At 44.6% G+C, this 18,321-nt stretch overlaps 1 long non-coding RNA gene and 1 pseudogene across 3 annotated transcripts; one reads left to right on the forward strand and one right to left on the reverse strand.

The window, feature by feature from the left end:
- The first annotated feature begins 6,866 nt into the window (after positions 1-6,866).
- LOC127327102 (ubiquitin-ribosomal protein eL40z fusion protein-like) lies at positions 6,867-16,757 on the forward strand (annotated as a pseudogene).
- Positions 11,376-14,030, reverse strand: LOC127327103 (uncharacterized). Of its 3 annotated transcripts, XR_011755471.1 has the most exons (6): positions 13,905-14,030; positions 13,744-13,801; positions 13,577-13,648; positions 13,223-13,492; positions 11,769-12,635; positions 11,376-11,684 (listed from the first exon to the last, which is right to left on the reverse strand). It is a non-coding gene; the product is annotated as an uncharacterized lncRNA (long non-coding RNA). The 3 variants fall into 3 exon arrangements; XR_007868347.2 differs by having other exon boundaries at positions 11,769-12,621; positions 13,223-13,648; XR_011755470.1 differs by having other exon boundaries at positions 13,223-13,648.
- Positions 16,758-18,321: the final 1,564 nt, after the last annotated feature.

Below are 18,321 nucleotides of genomic sequence, written 5' to 3' on the forward strand. Positions count from 1 at the left end.
ACACGATGAGTATTCGGATCTTGTGGGGAAAGTGTACAACCTCTGCAGAGTGTAAAACTATTCGAATAGCCGTGTCCACGGTTATGGACATGGAAAAGGCTGTTGCTCGGCATTGAAGGAGTTTTGTTTTACAAAAGGGTTTTCTCAGATATAGTTTTGGGAAAGTGATGCCAGTGGGACTGGTGGAAAATGTACCTGGGAGGTACGGTGGAAAGCTGGAATGTTTGTGTGGCCATATGAGATGGCCGGAAATAAAATTGGGTCACCCTTACCTATTAGTCTGCAAACAAAATGGTTTACAAAAAGGTTTTTTTTATTTTAAAAAAAGATATAGAGATGTCATACTCTCGAGAGGAACCACCTCTCGCTCCTTGTCGCCCTAGTTCAGTGCCTGATCCTTGCTACTGCCAAATATGCATATCATTTACTTCTCTGTAAGGTGGTTTGCGAGTACAATTCATAATGTACTCATGGCTTTGTCCCTGGCTATTTACTTGGCCAAACTTGGTGAAATCCGACAGATGAAGAAGGAGTCTACGGCGTCTATGCGAGCTAGGAACGTCTTCCCAGTCAGTTGCCTGTAGGGTTATGGCATGACTTGGGCCATGTGAACGCTTTCGTGTGAAGTATTTCCGCTGTGTGATTGTTGATCTCCTGCCATTGCGGCTCTTATGTAAGTATTGGTCATGTGACCTCTTGTAATCTTTTTATTCGGTATTGTAATGGATGATGTATTTGATACCAGTTCAATTATGCTTTCACGACACACTGATCATGGGATCGTGAATGTGTATGCATAATGGGTGTTTCAGACAGCTAGTCCGGGGCCCCACAGTGCCCACGTCAGTGGGGCCACCATGGCCACCGCCCCATGCACCCCACCCCCTAGGGTTAGGGTTTGGGGCGGCCGACTGATGCATGTAAAATGCATACATGAACTTTGTCCTTTATCATATTGAATTACCATATATTTGCAAAATATATGATGATAATACCTTTTACATTGATATATGGGGATTTACCAATGATCCTCTTTATTTGGTTTATAACCCTGTAGAACAGGAAAATCCTGTTTCGCGTATTTTTCACTTTCAGGGACCTATAAGGAGTCAAATTGACCTGAGATTTATAGAGCATCATTTTTTCACCGGGAGGAACATAATGGAATTTTGGAGCACACCTGGAGAGGCCCGAGGAGCGAACGAGGCCAGGTGGCGCGACCCAACTTCCTGGCCGCGCCACCCACCTCTGTTCGCAACGCGATTGCCCTGATTCTTTCGCCCACCTTCTCCAACGTCTTCATCATCATCACCATGATCAAGAGGTAGTAGTCCACCTCTGGGCTACGAGTTTGTGACAGTAGCTTGATCTATTCCTCTCATGTTCTTCAAAGTACTTAGTGCCATATGAGTTGCCTACCATGAATATGGCTATATTTGTAATACCTATGTGGTGGCTCCTTGTTCTACGATATTGTTATACGAGATATGATCTTATTATATTTGTGAGATGTATTGATAGATGCATATTATGTACCTCGTTCTTAAGTTTATGTTCTAATCCAACATCTATGTGTGTGTTAGGTGGAGTAGCAAGGTTTTAGTGATTGGATAATGACAATATGTTCAAGAGCTATTATGGCTTTGCCTTTCTTTTGCTACATCACTAGGGATTAAGTGAATGCACGTGCTATGTTCATCATGTGATAGTAATGATGATCTTATTTGTTCAAGGTAGCATATTTTGTATTCAAACTTCATGTCAAAGTACTTATTGGTATTGATAGGGCAAAGGTGTCCGATCTTTTGATGAGAGGATGATACGTCAATTTGTTGGTGGAGTTCGTGCTTGACGATCCGACTACATGTGCAAAGCTCGTGCACCAATGCAATCGCTAGGACAATCTCCGGGAGTTACTGATCTTGCAGATGCACGATCACCCTGACCAAAAGGTCTTAATTCCTACTTGAAATCGAGAACAAGTAAGAACTAATAATGCAATCAGAATTATTGTGGATATGGATGAAAACTTTATTAAAAAGGTGGGATTCTGAATAGTCGGTCTTGTTCTGGGCGTTGGCTTCAAAAGAAGTACACGAAGAGTTGCTGCAATGGCTAACTTTTAGTCTAATCAAAATCCGAGTCTAAATGGGACATCTATAGGGGTATTTAAAGGAGGAAAATGTGGGGTTTCGACAACCATAGGTATGGTGGCCAAACCAAAACCAAGAAGGCCTTTTCCTCTCCAATACGGACTCTAAACGGTGGCTGACTTAAATCCTGCGAAAATAACATGGATTTGGAGCAAAACTAAAGGTGACGCAACACCATATATGCGATGGACAAAATTATGAAGTATAATCTTGTGTATTTCGTCCAAGTCTTCAATCATCATTACGGTGACTTTAAAGTTCTAAAATCTCCACTTGTGAGTCCTCTTCAATCCTCACATGCTTGCTGCCATCTTCTCCATATGTGATCATGCTCCAATGTTTGTCCTTCTCATCCATGCTAGGTCCATTATTCCTAAGTGTAACAAACCCATCTGATTTAGAAAACATCATATTCTCATGTATGTGAGGAATAGTTCCAAGAAATGAAAGTACTTGATAGTTAAGTTGTTTGGCACGAGCTCGAGTGATTGGTCCTTGTATTTGTGGGGATGTAGGTATAGCGGTTGTATCAATAGATGGGATGCCCTCATGAACTATGCTCTGTTAATTCTTAATATAAGATTGATGAAGTTTCATTCTTGTGGAGCATAAGAGAGGCGTGTTGCATCATCTCTATGTTAGGACGTGATGCCCACATTAATTCTGATCTTACATATAACATGATTTGTACCTTCATATCTCATTGATGAATTGCTTTTTGTCCACCACAACTTTACGTGAGAATAGTCAAGTGAACCCATGAACTCCGGTCCACTTTTTATCATAAGAAACACCTTTATCCTGCATTTACATTATTTTCTATTAGCTGCACTATTTTATTCCAAAAATATAAAAATATTTACTTTTTTATTTGTATCCAAAACATCAAAATCAATCAATCTCTTTACAGTTTTTATTTAGTTATTTTATCTAGTTTAGTTTACTACTTGTTTTATTACTACTTGTGTTATTTACTTACGCGAAACCTTATGCTTGACAACCACACAGTGGAGTTGGGGACACAAGGTATTTATATACTTCTAGGATTGCTTGAAGAAGAGAGAAGAGAATACTTTTCCATCCAGTTCCCCGAGAGTTCGATATAAACCCCCGGGTCACCCTTGTGGGAAAGATACTTCCTTGATACAACACTCTGCATTTGGAGTCCCAACGTATCAAGATCTTTTTGGCGTTGCTAGTAGCTGTCATCAGTCCAACATGTCATTCATCCAACAACATGACTCCATTATTAATTGACGATGTTCTCCATGACTAGGAAACCTTGATCATCTATTAATCAATGGACTACTTTACTAGGGACAAGGTTTTGTTTACATACCACACATGTACTAATGTTTTCGCTTAATACAGTTATAGCATGCCATGAACCTTACTTGAACATTACAAATATGACAATAAATCATCTTTATTTATTTGCCTCCAGGGCACATATCTAACATGAATGAGGGGGGAGGGTGATCCTCTTTATATAGGGCTGGGGGAGAGGAGGTGGGGCCTCCGAAGCCCCCCCCCCCCTTTGGCCGTCGGCCACCCTAGGGTTTGGGGTGGGCCGCCCGAGAACCTCGTACCTTGGTGCTTGGCCGGACCCCTTCATAGGCTGCCTTCTGATGGCACATTAGGGGGTATCCCTATATTTAAATCATTTTTTAATATTAATTAAATTACTAAAATAATAAACATATTTATTAAGTCTCTGAACAATTCATAGACTCCGGAACTTATAATGATACCTCTCCGTAACAATTCCGGTGTTCCCTCTTATTACTCCAACGATCCCGAATCAACGCCACTCTACAGGTTCGGGAATATGCATACATGATCGGGGCATTTCTCCGATCAATGACCAACAGGGGGTTCTGGAAAACCATGTTGGCCCCTTTGCTTTCCACGAAATATCCTTATCACTTGAACCAACATCGAGTCTTATTCCCCTTTTCTTACGATACCTAGTTTTTCCGAGATTTGATCTTTGGCACCTCTTATACCTAGTTCGATCTCATTACTGACAAATGCATTTACCCGTTCTCGTGATATCACATCCCCCTGACCTAATCACATGCTTGCAAGCTTCATAGATGTAATATCACCGAGTGGGCCTAGAGTATCTATCTGTCACGCAGATGGAAAAATCCTGATCTTGACACATACACCTCAACCAATCTCTTTGGAATAATCGAGAAACACTTTTATGATCACGCTGTTACGGTGTAACGGTTGGTGCATTCAAAGCAGCCTTCAGTGGTAGTGATTAGATTTGCCCTCACGGTCAAAGGATTTAGGTTACAACATTCACTAGTATCGTAATGCTGAACTTTGTGACTATATCACATTGAAATACTGTAATTGGGTGTGAGTCCATCACATCATTCATCCATCAACATGACTCCATTATCAATTGACATAAATATTCATGATCAAGAGTACTTAGTCGTACAAGAACATTCCTGTGTGTGGTCATCTACAATTCTTGAACCTATACTAACGATCATGGGACTAACGTGGGGTGAGGTAAATGTTTCATTCCAAATCTGGCTAACAACTAAAATCATTGGTCCCTATCTAAGGGAAGTATTTACTCGTACCAGAAAACACTATTTCCCTATGACTAACTACTAATTCACTAGTCTTGTACATGTAAAAGAGAGAGGGAGTGGTGGTACTGACCTAGTGGTGGCCGACAGCAGCAACGAGCCGATGTGGTGGTGGACAACTACAACTCGGGGAAGCAGCTCCGAGTGGACCTCCCCTGCGTGGGTGCTAGTCCAGGAGGAAAGGCGATTGATGATATCACCATCGCTGCTGGTGCAAGAGTGGGTGGCGGAGAAGAGGTGTAGGAGGAAGGGAGGCGTGTTGAATGTGGAGAAGATGAGGCGTCGAAGGTGCGGCAGACGAGGTGGCCAGCGAGGGTACGACTGCAGAGGCGGGCCGCTTGATTGGATCGGGGAGGTGACATGAGCCTACCGATGGTTATTGATCTGCAGGTAGATGGCCTCCTTGGCGACGATGGTGCCGGGGTCAGTAACCTTGGAGGCCATCGGTGACCAGGGACGATTAGGATTTTACGTTGCCGACTCTAGCACCGCACTGACCATGGAGTGTGGGCGAGGAAGCAGCTAGGGTAAACGCGCAACGAGGGTGCCATGGCAACCATGGGGAATTAGAAGGGCAAGAGGTACCGCGCGTGGCCTAGCATTCTTCATCCCCGATGTCGGCCAACAATCCCTAGGGTGTCGTCGGGTGGTGGGAGAGAGGAGTGGTGTCACGGGAAAGAGAGAGAGAGAGAGAGAGTAGGGGAGTGTGGGGTTGGGGGTGCGGGCGCAGTTAGCTGACGGTTGGTTTCACACAAGCATGACTTCGATGTGTTCCCAAGGTTTTCAAACGGAGTGGGACAGTGCGGGAAGGTGAGCCCGGCAGGGCGAACGTTTTATTTCTGAGGGTAAGTATTTGTAACATCACACACTATTTTAACTAGGGGGTGTGTGACGGGGGACCTTAAAAATCCCGTACTAGTATATGGAGACGACAAGGGTTAATTCTTGAACGCATCATCAGTCTCGATTGGACGGGTTACTGATCAAAAATTTCTATAGGCGATGGCTTGTGGAGAAGCTATGAGTTTGCCAAAGGACATGCAACTACACATGTTTTAGATTTCTTCTTAATTGAATAAAGGAAATTCAGAAAGAAATAAAGAAAGAATGTGGCCGTCATTGCATGATCATCTTTTTTTTTTTGCACATAAAAAGGGGTCAGAAGACCCCTGTGGAGCTTCTATTCAGAACCACGTGGCAGGTACATATTACAGGAAAGACCCTTGACATCTCTTGCCCTATAAAACCTAGAATTTGAGGAAAGGTCCTTCCAATTTACAGAAACCACCCTGACTAAAAAGTAGAAAAAGCAATCAAGTCCAAAGGTGACTCCGCCACACGCCGCCGGCGAACTCAAGGCGTCGCCGCCAAGTCCTGAGCGCGGAGTGCTCGAACGCTCATCTCCGACGACCAGATCAAGCCCCTGGCTACCTTCAGAGAGTCGGGGACGCACCACTTGACTCCCCGTCGGCGTCGAGCTCCAGTAGCCGATCGATTGGGCCTCCGCCATGGAGGTTGTAGAAGTCGGGCCACTTTTTTGGCCGAAGATCGCGGTGACAAGCATGGTCACCGCGTGATTCGCTTGAAGAAGAATAGCTCCGGATAAGGAGCTCACAGATCCGTCAACCGCGCCTCCGTCGGAGATCTCCTCCCAGTCTCCACCGCCATGGTGACTAGAGAGAGGAAGATCTAAGACGAACTCACCCGGATCTGGAAGCTCGAGGAAGAGCTTTATTGAAGAGGATGACGCCGTTCTGCCGCCGCCCGCCTCTGGCTCCGACCGCCGGAGCGCCACGAGCAGCAGTAGCACCGCCGCCAGTAGCAGGGAGTAGCCCAGCCTCCACCGCCACCACCTCAGCACCGGCATGAAGCCAATATCCACAAGGGTAAACAAAGAACTAGAGGGGAGGAGACCTACAACTAGACCTAGACTACTCCGGCGCACCACCTCCACCGTCTCCGACCGGCTATTTCGGCGGAGAGGCTTCGGATCGGCCCGGCCGAGGAGAAGGAGCGACCAGTTACTGTAGAGAAGGGAGAGCTGGTGGGGGGGGGGGGGGAAATGAACGGACCATTGCATGATCATCAAGGAAGTCGCATCTAGATGATTCTTGCTGGAAAATGCTTTGTATCAGTCGGAGGCTGGAACCATCGCTGCCTCCGGATCGCGCGACGTCGCCTCCCTCCATAGCTTGGTCCTAGTGAGGCCACGTCGCCAACAGTTGGAAAGATAGACTTGGCTGGGACCCATAATATTGTTTCTCTCTCCCCAATTTCTCATCTTCGTCCCCAATTTCTCACGGGGAACTCTGCCCCAACCGCCGGCCCTCCTTGCCTGCACCACTCCCTCCTCTGCTCCGGCGATCACTAGCGCGCCGTCCTAGCCTTAATCGTCGGCAGCCTCCCCCAAAGCTCCCGCTCCCTCGCCTCACCCCATGCCGAGCTCCACCTCCTCGGCGCACGACCGCAACCTCCCTCGCAACTCTAGTCCCCTCGCCGCCCCCTCACCAAGTTCCCCTCGCCGATATCCGCCTCGCCCTAGCGAGACCGCCGCCTCCCCGACCTCCTCCGTAGCTCCTGCAGCCGAAATAACCTCGTCGCATGCCGTCCCTGTGGAGCGCCACTGGCCGTTACTCATGGTGGTGTTTCCTTGTGCCCCGCGGGGGTCGCTACCGACCTACACATCGCCGCCATGTGCTCGAGGGAGGCGCCTCCGACCTCCTCCACGTGGGCCACAACCAACCCGAAGGTCCACCGCAACTATGCCTTGCAGCACCTCCTCCACCAAATCAGAGTTGTGGCCGCCTGAGGTGCCGATAAGCAAGATCATGGACTACAAGTGGGGGGAAGCGATGCTCCGAGGGGCGTGCGGCAATGCTACAAATGAATCTCGGCGTTGCTACATGGGGCGTGCAGCGGTGCTACGATGGAACAGTATCGGTACTACGAAGGAATCCGGCGGTGCTGCATAGAAACTCCGATTGTGCTACAACGGGTGTATGGGGGTGCTGCCATCATTGCGGCGGTGATGCTGCCATAGGTTGGTAACGTTGCTAACAATGAAGAGCCCGAGTGCTACCAACAAAGAGCCCGGGTGCTACCATCGATTAGCGCTGGTGCTACAAAAGAGCAAGCGGTTACCTCGCTAGGACCTCGCCAGAGATCTCGTAAAATTAGTTGCGATGCTACAATATTATAAAACATTTGCTTCAATTAATCTTCAGTTTTGCTACCTTAGTATAATTTTTTTGCTTCAAGGTCTCCTGCGAGGTCCCGACGTGTCTCCGACAAAGTCTCCGGCGAGTTCGGATTTTGCTACAAGGTTTCCGGTGAGCTCCGCGTGTCTTTTTATTTTTTTAGATGAATCGTTTTGTGTTTCAATGAATTTTTGCTACAACGAAGCATCGTCAGGATTTTGTCTGTCAGGGAAGGAGGAGGCTGGAAGGAATTTATTCTCGGGAGGATCCTCAGTAGTGTCCTTTTTTTTTGAAACACAATACAATCAAAGACGCTCACACATACACACTCACCCCTATGAACACATGCACACACACCCTACCCATATGAGCACTCCGAGAGACTGCGTCGAAGATCTGATCGGGCGGGTCTTGAGATTGACGAAGTCACTACAGACGCCTCGCTGTCGACGGAAACGTTGCCTCCCACTGAAAAATATTCCGCCTTTATAAAACACCAAAGTATCAAATCGTGGATTTGAACTCTTGTTTCACGACGTTGTATACATCCACGAAAGACGTGAAGCGATACCAGCCCAAGCTATAACTTCACTTTATTTTGGTACACGTACATGTTTGGCTAGTTAATCTAATCCCCCAACTAAGGTGGAATTTCTGTAAACGGTTCGAACACTGACTAATATAAAGCTTCCGCCGTTCCTCTCAAAAATAAAATAAAATGCAACATGCCTTGGTCTGACCAAGTGTCAATTGTAGCGGCCACGCTTTACCTACCTAGGGTTCCGGGTGTTTTCGTAGCACCTGAGTTAGGTGCTACTCCCTATAAAAGGACACCACATCCGCGACGCTGCTCAATACCATTACACCAACGTCGATCACCACCAAACGGCCAGAGAGAGATCGAGGGACGCAAAGATGCAGATATTCGTGAAGACGCTGACGGGGAAGACAATCACGCTCGAGGTTGAGAGCAGCGACACCATTGACAACGTCAAGGCTAAGATCCAGGACAAGGAAGGTACGTATATATATGAACTCTTCGTCTCCGATCACGCCTCCGTCTAATCTCCGGCCAGCAGCTGTTACTTTCTCTATCTGTTTTCGTTCATCCTTGCTCAAAAGCAGGCCAGCTTCTCTCTCTCTTTCTCTGCTTGTTTGATTTATTTTGTCCGCCCATATACAGCATTAATCTAGTCTAGTACGACTGAATTATCAATTGATCTGTCGAATGAAGTTCATAGCGTCCTCCATGTTTCCATGGTCTCTCAAACTGGCAGATATAACTGGCGGTTAGATCTGTCTTTTTCAGCTAATGCATCTCTGTTTCATCCGTGGGTTCAATTTGATAATGTTGTAGGCCTTTTAGTCCTCGTGCTTCTTGTTAGAAGATAAGTTTGGTAGGAATTACTTGGATTTCATGTTTGATCTCATCATAAAATCCAAAAAATTAACAGCCTCTAGTGAAGTTTTTGATTTGCTTTGCTTTGTTTAATCTTAGGCATCCCTCCGGACCAGCAGCGTCTCATCTTCGCAGGCAAGCAGCTCGAGGATGGTCGAACCCTGGCCGACTACAACATCCAAAAAGAGTCCACGCTTCACCTGGTGCTGCGCCTCCGCGGCGGAAGCAGAGGCGGCTACTCCAAGAACCTTGAGCCCAATCTCCGAATCCTCGCTCAAAAATACAATGAGAACAAGATCGATGGTCTGCCGCAAGTATGCACCCTCTGAATTTTTCCTTCACTCCGTCAATAAGTCGTTGTTTCTGTCCTATCTGTGGAGGCCTATGCATGCAACGCTGTGAATTAGCTTTGTGTCTGTGGTCTCTTTGGCCTTCAATGTGCTAATAGTTGCCGTGGATTACTATATCTGATAGTTTAGATATATTTGAGTAGATTATGTGCATGCTTATAATTGCTTGATACCAGTCCCCTACTTTCTCGACTTTGGCACTTGTTTTTTCAAGGAAAATTGCCTTTTTTTCAGTATGATTTGTTTGTAGTTAACTACTAGTAAATTTGCCCGTGCGTTGCTACGGCCTACGGCGACACACTGAATCAAATAAACAATCAGTTCGAAAGTCAATAAAATCCAAATGTCATTAGATTAAAAATTAAATATATGGTGTGGCCTATCTGTTGGCGAAAGTTGGTGGATGGCAAAGAAAAAGAATTTGCTCTATCTACCTCCGCATGAATATCCGATTCCATGTGAAAGTAGCCATTTCTTTTTGAGAAATCACATGAGGCATTTCTTGGTTTGCTTCAGTTTATCCACACCATGGAAACAAGACGCTCCAAAATATGGTGGAGTGCGCTTCTCCACCATCTTTTACAAAGCAAGTACTCAAAGCTACATGTGTACATATACTGAATCAAACCAAAGCGTGCATGAAAGCAAGCACTCTAAGCTACAGAAAAAGAAGCAACCGGAGTTGAACAGATACATGCGTGCACACAGGCGTTATATACTGTTCTCATCTCATCAGCAATCAGCTATGCTTTTTACAACAGCACCAATCTTATCTATCTTATATATCACATAAACACATGTTTCCTATATTGCCTGAAAAACCAACAATTAAGCCGAACAACCACAACATCATCAACCAGTTCGTTAGTGGTTTCGGAACAGAAAAAACAGCCTCGGAGCTGCCAATCGACGTAGATTCGTTGCCTGCCAATTAAGCCTCGGGGTTTCGGAACAGATAACGATTGTCTCTAGAAGGGCAAGGACACCTCCGGTGATTGCCTCGTTCTTGGTCTGGGTGGAGGACTGAGCGGGAAGGTCAAGAATTTGGGATGAACCTTGCCATGTCCTTGGAGTGGAGCTGGGCTCGGAGCCGTCTTCGAAAGGGACCTGCGTCTGCTCGTAGTGGGAGAAGGCGCCGGAGGGGAGCTGTGGTCAAGAATAGAGGTAGGAGTGAGGCGTGAGGGATTTGGGGACTCAGAGGGGTGCTGAGCAGCAAGAGAATAATGGAGAAGAGTGCTGCAAACAATGGCGGGTGGAGCCTATATGAGGATAATTCCTAGATGGAAGAGAGAAGACATAGAAGCGGATCCATCAATTGCCTGGTATTATGTTACCATTTCTTGCGCATCGACTATAAAGTTGTTCATTCTTAAAGTAAATTTCTCTTATGCTGAAAGGGTGAAGAGATCGAAAACTGAAACTGAACCTACACAACTCGACTGCTAATTTGGTAGCATGTTAACAATTTCATGTTGCAATTCACTTTCAGAAGCAAATCTTTATAACTGAATTGTTACATCTGAATGTTTATCAGCACCTGTACACTGAAAAGAACAAAGAAATAAACTTGCAGCGAAAAACTGTGATATTCTGAATTTTCCTTTCAGATTGATTGGTATCATACTGAAAAGCAACACAACAAACGAAGAGGCAATAGGTAGTCCTCAGCACATACTGATTACATTACAATTATACAGAAAAGCACAAAATACACAAGAGAACTAATGACCATAGCATAACATGGAGCCAACTACTGATGAAAAATTTATGTAGTATAGCTGCACTATTATCTAGGTAGTGTTTTCTTGAAGTGTGTCAGCTCTTGCAGGTAACTTATGCACAAAAGGAACCACTGACCATAGGATAACATGAAACTAACCACTGATCAACTCTTGTAGGTAGCCTGAGCATCGAACATATGTAGCTGTCACATGCAGATATCTGAATGTAGCTGCTTGAGCATCATCCTGGTCCTGCAATTGATCTTGACCAATCAGCTCTTGTTTATTTCTGAACCGGAGGATATCAAGAAGTTATATAATGCATAGAAGGCTGACCGCATTAGAGCAGAAGCAAAACACCCGTTATCCAGTACTGACTATTCTTGCACCTCAATGTCAGTCATCTAAACTCTGTAGGCACCAAGAACTCCAATGAAAAAAGGGACATGTAGATCTAAAGAAATGGACATGTAACTTGATGCTTTCAGTAGAGAGCGAAGCCTAGAAAAAAAGAACAATGAGAGGGAACAATAAATAATATAACAACATAATCAAATAAATATCTCTGAAAGTCTGGTACATATAGGCTGCCATCTAATAGTATCTTAAGAGTATAATTTTGTATACATAATGAATTTAGACAAATATTTAGTGTGTAAATACATCCGAATTTAGAAAAATCTATGACATCCTGTTCGAGACAAAGGGAGTAGTACAATGATTTTATATACAGCCATGATCTTCCCCTAAATTTGAGAATTAGTTACCAACCCTTGCTTTCATGTTTCCACCAAACCAGTAGATGAAGATACAATTGAACTGCATGGTAGTAGTGAGGACCTTTGCTACTTCGTTCTGCTAGTCGATAAGTGGGCGAAGAAACACATCAAGTATTCAGGAATCAAAATCATAGGAGCATGTCAGAGCCATCACGACCGAACAAAGGAACCAGAAGTTTGTCTAAATGAGTGGTCTCATCAGGAAATGTACCGAACTAAAATAGGAGGAAAATGTAGCAGTATCTACAAATACAGAAATAAAACCAAATCAAATGCCGTGTTCTATTACCTAAAAGGAGGGTAGAAATTCATATTATCCCCAAGTTGTTCTAATTTATTATTGGCTCCATGCATGCTCCATGAAATTTTCACGGCTGTTTGAGAATCCCTTGTTAATTTGTAAACTTGGCCTGCATCATGATGCCTTTTAAAAGGTTACTTCTGGTAATCAAGAGATGTGTAAAATGCATGTACTTGCTTGCCTATGACATAGGAGCATCTAGTTATAAACTTGATCTGCACGTGACTTTATCTGGGCATTCTAATTTCATTATTTCTCCCATTATAATTTCATTAATTATCCATTACCAATCATAGAAAACATAAAGGTCTATAAAAATAACCATACCTGCATAGCAAGTGCTATTTAGTTCAAGAGTATTTTTGTACCATTTACATGGAGGTGTGATAGGAAGTATAAAGCCAAATTTGGAAGCATAGTTGTATTTCCGGGTTTTACATTTTTCTACCAACAATTCATCAAAAACAAAAGGGGCAAAACATAGTGCATGATCTGTAACATTTGGCAAAACAAAAGGGGCACATATAACAAGGATTTCCAGGAGCATCCGATTAGTCCCATGCTTAAATAGCAAAAAAATTACAGAGGCTTTTTATGAAATTCCGTTTCTAGTTCACCATCTTGACCAAACCACTGCTAACATAAGTATATCACTACAATATTGGCATAATGAAAAAAAAAGGAGAAACAAGCAAGGGACCCTGACATACTCATCGTCGAAATCAGCATCTGAAACTTCTTGAGATGATCTGTGTAATTCGTCTGGTTTAAGAAGTTTGGTATGCTTGGCACATAATCTGCACGCACAAGGCGAAGCCACATCTGAAACTTCTTCAGATGATCTGTGATTCGTCTGGTTTAAGAAGTTCGGTATGCTTGGCACATAATCTGCACGCACAAGGCGAAGGCACCGGGCATGACCGTGCAGTGCAGCAAAATGGATAGCAGTCCCTTCCATTCGGATAATCTGACCTGTGTATCTGAAAAGACATTTAGCCGCCGCCTCAGGACTACATATCCAGGCAGTAAAAAGAAACAGAGTGAACAACAAGCAATATACTCGCATTTGCATTGAAGAGCATCAGCGTTTGAACAACCTCCCAGTGGCCATATTGGCATGCTTGCATCAAAGCAGTCTACACATAATCAGAAACGTTGCATACTTAGATAGAACACTTCATCTCTGAATGTGGAACTGAAAATAAGCAAATGCACCTAAATTTGAGTTTACCTGCCCCTTTAGTTATGAGATTGATCTCTACACCAAATTCGAATAACATAGAAACAATCTAAAACATGGCACCAGCAGCAGGACAAATGTTAGTGCCGCTCCTTTGTCCAATCACGACAAATATCAAAATTCCAGCTGGTTTAGCAGACACATGGCATTACCTCATGGTGACCCTGTGCGGCGGCGTAGTGCAGAGGCAAATTGCAGCCGCCAAATGTGGAGTACTGGGCCAGCCGAGGGTTGTACTCGAGGAGCGCACGCGCCTCCTGCAGGTCGCAGTCCCTGGTTCCTGGCTGGGATCAGTACGTCGGTGTTGAAGAGCGGGCAAGAGGACCAGATTGGAACTTTACTCCCTTTCACATCAGATCTGCACTTAAGTCCCTTAATGGAAACTTTAGATGAACATTTTCGCTCTCTCTCTCTAGAACATTAACATCCATGGTACTATATAATTAATCAGCCAGAAATGAACTATCTAGAGGAAACAATTAATTGAATGGTAGTCCAAGTATTTTTTTGTGGGTGCAAAAGAATGTAAAAAAATGGAAGTGCCCCGAAACATGGTATCCCATGTTTAGGAGGGTCACCTTTCTGGTGATCTTCTCCTCTACACTCTGCAGATAAGCAGGCATTTTAATTTGTTATGCACCAATGCACGATACTACAAGTACAAGCACACTGGATAAAACTTAGGACCCCCTTTTTGACTATCTATCTATTCTCACTACAGCCAATAAGAACTCTCGTCATACCAAAATTTTGATTCAGAAACATTTACATGAAGGCTCTCATTCACCATGTTGCAAACTTTTCTAGTAATTACTAATTAGATCGCCATTCTCCATGTAAGTCTTTGTCTGGAAATGAACCAGATAGTTTGATGACATCTTGGACAGCATTCAGGGAACACTCTCCCTACTCTGGCTATAGTTTGACGACACCCTGAACAAGATTATTTCAATCTAAACCCAACCCAATGATGGGAGATGTGCTGCCAGTATCGACCAAATCAAGCACAGCGTAACAGTGATCCCCGCAAATGCGCAGTTCGAGGACACCGACAAAGAACCCACTTGCATAAGTAAATCGGGTGAGGGGTAGTAGGCGTGGGGAGGGGGCAGACCTCGCGGCATTGAACGGTGCCGCTGTATACCGTAGCCTGGCAGAACCGGTGGTACAGCGGGACGGCAGCGTAGGAGGCGCCGACCATAGCAGCCGCCACGCCGAGAAGGTACCCCAGAGTCCTCCTAGAGCTCTTCTAACGGCCGGCGTCGGCAGCGGCGACGGCGGAGGAGGAAGAGGCGAGCCCGCGAGAGAGGAAGGCGTCAGCCGCGGGCGGCCACGGATGGAAAGGGGAGTAGCCGCGCGCGGGCCAGCGGGAGGGCGAGGTGGCGGTGGAGGAGCCTGGGGAGCGGAGGAATCGCGTCGGCGACGCCCTTCCCTTACCTCGCCGGAGGAGGCTGGCGGCGTGCAGATGGGAGCGGGCGGTGTCCATGTTCTCGTGGGGGGCGGCATCCTGATGGAAGGGAAGGCGAGCGGCATAGGGAGGCCCATGTTGACGCGGCCCAGCTAGGCGGGGCGGAACGTAGTGCGACGAGAACGACCAAAGGGTTAGACGTATTGGGAGGTGGCAGAATAAGGAACCCATTCATTCTTTTTAAGTAGTGTAGATTACTATAGGATTTATGAAGATTTGTTATTTACTAGTGCATATTTTTATGTACTAGGGCAAGTACAACGCGGGCGCTTAGACATCGACGCTAGGATCAGATTCCTGGTAGATCGGCAGTTTGGTTTTTAATTCCTGGCGTCTGTGCGGCATCGACGCAAGAAAAAGAGTCGAGCGCCCGTGATTAGCGTCTGCTGTTTTCCCCTTTGTATCGAGTGTAGCCTGGAGCGAAACGGACCAAGCGGCCAGGTAGTTATTGCCCGTGATTAGCGCCCGCTGTTGGGGACTAAAGCGTTTAGAATATAATCTGATTTTATTTTGTTATTTTTCCCAATCTAAGCGCCTATAGTAGCATCGGCCGTTGTATATGCCCTAATTGGCACTTGGTAGGAGATACCACATGAACCAATTAGATACTATGTTCTATTTATATAGCTTTGCTAATTCTCAAACGACATAGAATTAGTTTACTTTTGAGCCGACTCCTAAACCTTGAATTGCGGCATGCTTTGGAGGTAGCCATGGGTTGCAACCGAGATTTTACTACACATGTGGTCAACTGTGGTTTTGCTGCTTGCACATGGTTGCAACTCATAAAAATACCCAGAACTATTAAAATACTGAAAATATATTGTTTCTCAACCGTGTAAGATAAAGGCATACTTAATTTTATCCTTTTGTTCGTGCATCCCTGATAGTTGAACCATTTGCCTTGCAGGTGTTACGCACGCCTTCCCTCTAGGGCTGTAAATTGCCGCAAGAAGAAGTGTGGACATAGCAATGAGGTGAGCCATCTTGTCAAAGTGTTTTATATGTGTTATCGTTCAAAATATTAGTATCCAAAATATTTGTATGATATTTAAAGTTTTTATAATTAAATCGGTAGCAAGACCCATCAGCGTGCTTCTGCCATCTAGATAGTGTCTGCGTCAGTTTTTACCTTATGTTATATATGCATATTTTAGATCTGCGGTCTACCAGTTGTGCAAAATATTTTATGTGTGACAAATACATGGTTAGAATTTGGTCCGTAAATGGATATTTCTTATACCAGACTTTTACATATTTTGCACTCTTCTTTTCCAGCTGAGGCCCAAGACAAAATTTATGTCGAAATTTGCGACAGACTAAACATTGGAAAGGAGCGATGGGAGGAATCAACCGACTTAGCAGCAACATATAATTCGTTTATCATTAGAATTCGTACCCCGTGTTATTTTGAAGTCAAAACATTATTGGTTTATGTGTTGGCATGAGCAAATAAGAAACAATGGTGAAAGTTTCCATAGGATGTGGTCTCTTGCTTGTTTTTATACTTTTTTTTGTAATAGTATCATGTTTAGTTTCTTGCCTTTTCTTTAGGGCTCGTGCTAGGCGTCGGTCGACTGATCCGTATCGCTAGGATCGGTTGCTTTAAGCACCGCTGGATCATCATCTTACGATCTAGAAATCATCCCTTGTTTCGTCACGTCGCTATCTAGTGTCAGACAAAACGCAAAGTCGCGTTCGCGCTGCTGCCATGCATGCGCTGCTATGGTCAGGTGGCTGATGGCCCCACCATGTGCTGCTCTATGCGTTGATGGGTTTTCTCGTGTGATAGCTCCTATGCAAATGAAGTCTACTCTGTATTTGCTATTTCCACACACAAGCTACATGTGAAAATGGCAGTTCGGCAGCTAAAAAATAACTAGATTTGCACTGACAAGTGATGACTTCAAAAAATAAAATAAATCATAGATAGCATCGAATAATTTGCAAAAAAAATAGCTAGCAATTTTTACAAAAATCACAGACAATTGCAACGAATCAATGTGTTTGGAGCAATAAATAGTGCTTGAGCAGATTTTTATGTGAAGATTCATTTACAACAAAATGTCATAAGCAATTACAACAAATAAACCATTTGATTGCAACTTTTTAAAAAGATGTAAACACTATTGAAAGATCCGAGGAAAGCACAAACTTGTAGCAAACACCTAAAACATTACAACATCTGGCTTGTGATTTTGCAACAAAAGGCATTGGGGTTTGTTACAATTTCCATGCACGTATGTAACATCAAAATTTTGGGAAAAACCCAAACTAGTAGCGAACATCCAAAAATATTTACAACATCTCGAATATGCTTTCACAACAAAATTCTTGCGACTTTGTTACATTTTAAAACCATTTATGCACCATAAAAAAATCCAAGAAAATGCAACAATAAAACATACATCTTGTGTCTGCTTTTACAACATAACTCATATGAGTGTGTTACAATTTTAGTGCATGTATGCCATATCAAAAAAATTCAAGATAAAACTTTATTGTTTGGCGTCATTGCAATATCATCGTCGGCGACACAAGAGCCTTGCAACATACTCGCGGACCCATTGAAACGGTGCCGGCCTGCACTATTCAAAGCTTGAGCGGTGAGAGCAGCATGGGTAAGCGGTGCAACGGTTTGCAGCAAAAAGGACGGCCACATAAGACACGTACCTACAAAATAACTAACAAGTTGTGTAGACATAGGAAAAATCAGCATTGATGCATAGGAGCACACTAGCCCTACCCTGGTGGGTGCATGCGTACGGGTAGAAGACAAGTTCTGGTCATGTGCGAAGTGCGCATGCGGCATCAGCTAGCTAGCAAAGCTACGCGCATGCATGCGTCCTACCAGCAGCGGCCACAAAGCTCACGCATGCGTGCTACTAGCAGCGGCGACACGCAAAAACAAGTGTGAGACTGACCGGTTACCTGCGGCTGCGCGGGTGACGTATTGCCGCGTTCCGTCCCGAGCGACCGATCGCGCGAAGTTAATCGGTCGGCGGATGTGAAGTATTTTCCTTTCTTTAGAGGAGTTAGGGTGTGTTTGGATTGGTTCCTCAAGTTGCCCCGCCAAATAATTGGTTGACCATAGAGTGGTG

Source organism: Lolium perenne, chromosome 3, assembly GCF_019359855.2.
Source record: "Lolium perenne isolate Kyuss_39 chromosome 3, Kyuss_2.0, whole genome shotgun sequence".
Classification (NCBI taxonomy): Eukaryota; Viridiplantae; Streptophyta; class Magnoliopsida; order Poales; family Poaceae; genus Lolium; species Lolium perenne.